We start from the raw sequence: 3452 nt of genomic DNA, 5'->3' as shown, positions 1-3452 counted from the left end.
TTAATTTTTTTTTTTATATCCATCTGCTTTGTATGTTTTTTCCCCTTTATTTTTCTATAAAAACTATTTTTATTAATATTTTTCCCAAGATGTATTATTTTTCTCCATTTTTTGAATTTCATTAAACGACTAGTTTTCTTTTTTTATATAATTTTTTTTTTCCATCTCCTTTGTAATATTTTTTTCTTCATTTTTGTAAATGAACTATTTTTATTAATAATTGTCCCAAGGAGATGTATTCTTTTTGTACATTATTTCAATTTCATTGAATAACTTCTTTTCTCTTATATTTTTTATAAAATCCATCTGGTTTGTAATTTTTTTTCCTTTATTTTTGTATAAAAATTATTTTTATTAATCATTTTCCCAAGGAGATGCATTTTTGTCCATTATTTCAATTTCATTGAAATAATTTTTTTCTTTGAATTTTTTTTACCAATCTGATTTGTAATATTTTTTCTTTTCTCTATAAATTGTATTTTCATTACTGTTTGCCCCAGAAAATATCTTTGGTTTTCTCCATTATTTAAATGTGACAAATAATGTTATTTTCTTTTTTAATTTATTTATTTTCTTTTTGATATATTTTTTACTTCGTTCTATTTTATTTTCGTTTCCATCAATTTATCTTTAGACCATAATTAAATTTTTTTCGCTTGATTTCACTTTTATTTTATTTTCATTTTAGGAAAGAATAAAAAGTTGAATTCTGTTTACGACACGGAAACTAGCCACCACACGCTATTCTTATGAACTTTTGTTCTAGTAAAATAGTGTATAGTGACTCGTTCCAGTTGTATTCTTTATTGAAAATAATGAAACCTACAAAATACAATTCTAAATAAAATGACATTTCCAAATTTCATATACAGTCAACAAAAATAAAAGTCAATAATACTGGAAACACCGCCCTATAGATAGAATTTCGAACAAAACGAATCTATCTATACGACTGTCAAAATTGATAAAATATACGATTGTTGAGCCTGGTCGTAATCATCGTCTACTAGCAGATCCCTATGCAGACGCGGAATTCCTGAAAAAGAAAAATGATATGAGTACCTACTTTATTTTCGATAAAATTTGAAATACAAAGAAAAGTGATATGTAGATAAAATAATAGCTATTTATGATGTACGTGTTAAAAATACGATATTTTTATGTAAATACGATGATGAAAAAACGAACGCAACGAGTCTTTTAACTTCACAAACAAAATAAAATCACTTAACACGTATTTCATACACAATTTTTTCTACAAAACTGTTAAAAAGGAATTTTAATTGTCATTTTTGATGTTAAAAATGACAATTAATAAGGCCACTTTTAACAGTTTTGTAGAAAAAAATTATTTTAAATTAATAAATTCAAATTGGAATGTAATTTCACGAAGTTATTCTTTGAATAACTTCCAACAAAAGAGGTTATATCGTCGAAAATACACCTCCACGATTTCATAGAAATTGTCAAATAAAATAGAAATAATGAATATACAAGGTGTCCCCAATTCGAGTTGCCTATACCTGAAATGGACACAAAATGTCAATAGTCAAAAAAAATAATTCTTCATACAAATTTTTAATTGTCCAGAAACCCTTGACGAGATTATAATTTGTTCAATTTAATATGCAGAGCGTTCAAAAATTTAGAAAAAGCAAAAACACTAACGAGTAAAATACCTTAAATCTGAACGCTACGTGAAAAAGTAATGGGCAAAAGTACCTTGAAATTTAATATTATGTTTAAATATGAAAGCACGGACCTCTACTTAATACTCAACATTCTGGATTTTGATAAAACTACTTATTTTTTAATCCTTTCGAAGAAACTTATTAATCCCTCTAAATAAAATAATTAATTATTAATATGCAAACATGTGTCTCTGTTTTTCAATAAAACAATATTTTTTTATTAAAACGACTTCTCCAAAAGTATGAAAGAATAAGTAAAGTCCTAGAAATTCCCAGATTGTCAAGTATTAAATAGAGGATCATGCTTTCATATTTAAAGATAATATTTTATTCCAAACAATTTTTCCCCCATTACTTTTTCACGTAGCATTAAAATTGAAGGTACTTTTCGCTTCACCGGTTTTGTCTTTTCCAAATTTGTAAACGCCCCATACATTAAATTGAACAAACTACTATCTTGGCAAGGATTTCTAAAGAAACAAATATTTTTATAAAAAATAAATTTTTTTAACAATTAAAATTTTGTGTCCATTTCAGATATACGCAAACCTAATTTGGAACAACCTATATCTCTAATATAAACCTAAAATATATATTTCTTTCTTATTTATTGAAAAGAAATATAAAAACTTCAACTTTAAACAACTTGTATGAAAAACGAAAAGTGATCCTGAAATTGAAAAGTTAATATAATGGATAATTATAAAAAATTTTGGAAATCTACAAATTTCAATTACAATAAAATAATAAAAATGTCATGAAAACAAATAAACCCTTTCATTATCGCATACATGTTAATCACATAAAATGAAATAAATTTAACATTTACATAAACNAAAAACGAAAAGTGATCCTGAAATTGAAGAGTTAATATAATGGATAATTATAAAAAATTTTGGAAATCTACAAATTTCAATTACGATAAAATAATAAAAATGTCATGAAAACAAATAAACCCTTTCATTATCGCATACATATTAATCACATAAAATGAAATAAATTAAACATTTACATAAACGATAATTTATTTAAAAGCCTAACCTCCAATTTTTCTACAACCTCCATAATTGCTATCGCAGCCTGAAGTTTCGTTCTTAACATGTATAGGAAATAAAAAACCACGAGGCATCATTGTATTCTGGAAAAAATTTAAAAATTAAAATTTTGTTAATAAATATACATTACTGCAACAAAAAAATTCAACCTTTATAATAATAATGAGAGAAATACCAAAAAATATTTACAAAATGGTTTAAAATAAATCAGAAATATTTGAGCTTGTTGCCCGTTATTTTCTTAAAAAAATATTTACATAAGCGTAATTCAAAGTATCCTTATTTTCCAAAATAAAATAGTGCAATTAGAAACATTTAATTATTATTTTTTATGACTATTACAATCTTAAACAATAAATTAAACAACACGAAACAAATTAAAATACATTTTGTGAGAAAATCCATCCCAATATTTCTACATACACCATTGGCATTCCTGCAAAAATGCAATAATCCTTTGTAAATAAATAAAAGAGAATGTAGGATAAAGTCCAAGAAAAAAATTCCGAGAAAGAAGTGCGAGAAGAAGCCCAAGAAAATAGTCCAGTAAAAAAGTCCGGTGAAATAGTCCAATAAAAAAGTCCGGTAAATTAGTCCAGTGAAACAGTCCGGTGAAAAAGTTGCGGTGAGAAAGTCCGAAATAAAAGGACAAACAATTTACGGACAATGTATGGTGAGGAAAAAGAAGGGAACGAGTTTCTAAGAG

At 25.2% G+C, this 3452-nt stretch overlaps 1 long non-coding RNA gene across 1 annotated transcript in view; it reads right to left on the bottom strand.

Annotated features, from left to right (window-relative positions):
• Positions 1-707: 707 nt before the first annotated feature.
• The window catches only part of LOC111692506, an 18811-nt gene continuing 16066 nt past the window's right edge, over positions 708-3452 (bottom strand). The window contains exons 2-3 of the long non-coding RNA XR_002763250.1: positions 2733-2829; positions 708-1036 (exon numbers count right to left, since the gene is read on the bottom strand). This is a non-coding gene — a long non-coding RNA (uncharacterized LOC111692506). The remainder of the gene's footprint in view (positions 1037-2732; positions 2830-3452) is intronic.

Source organism: Anoplophora glabripennis, unplaced genomic scaffold (genome assembly GCF_000390285.2).
Source record: "Anoplophora glabripennis isolate ALB-LARVAE unplaced genomic scaffold, Agla_2.0 scaffold1662, whole genome shotgun sequence".
Lineage (NCBI taxonomy): Eukaryota > Metazoa > Arthropoda > Insecta > Coleoptera > Cerambycidae > Anoplophora > Anoplophora glabripennis.
Note: the sequence above shows the minus strand (reverse complement) of the source record. Positions and strands in the feature narration are given on the sequence as shown.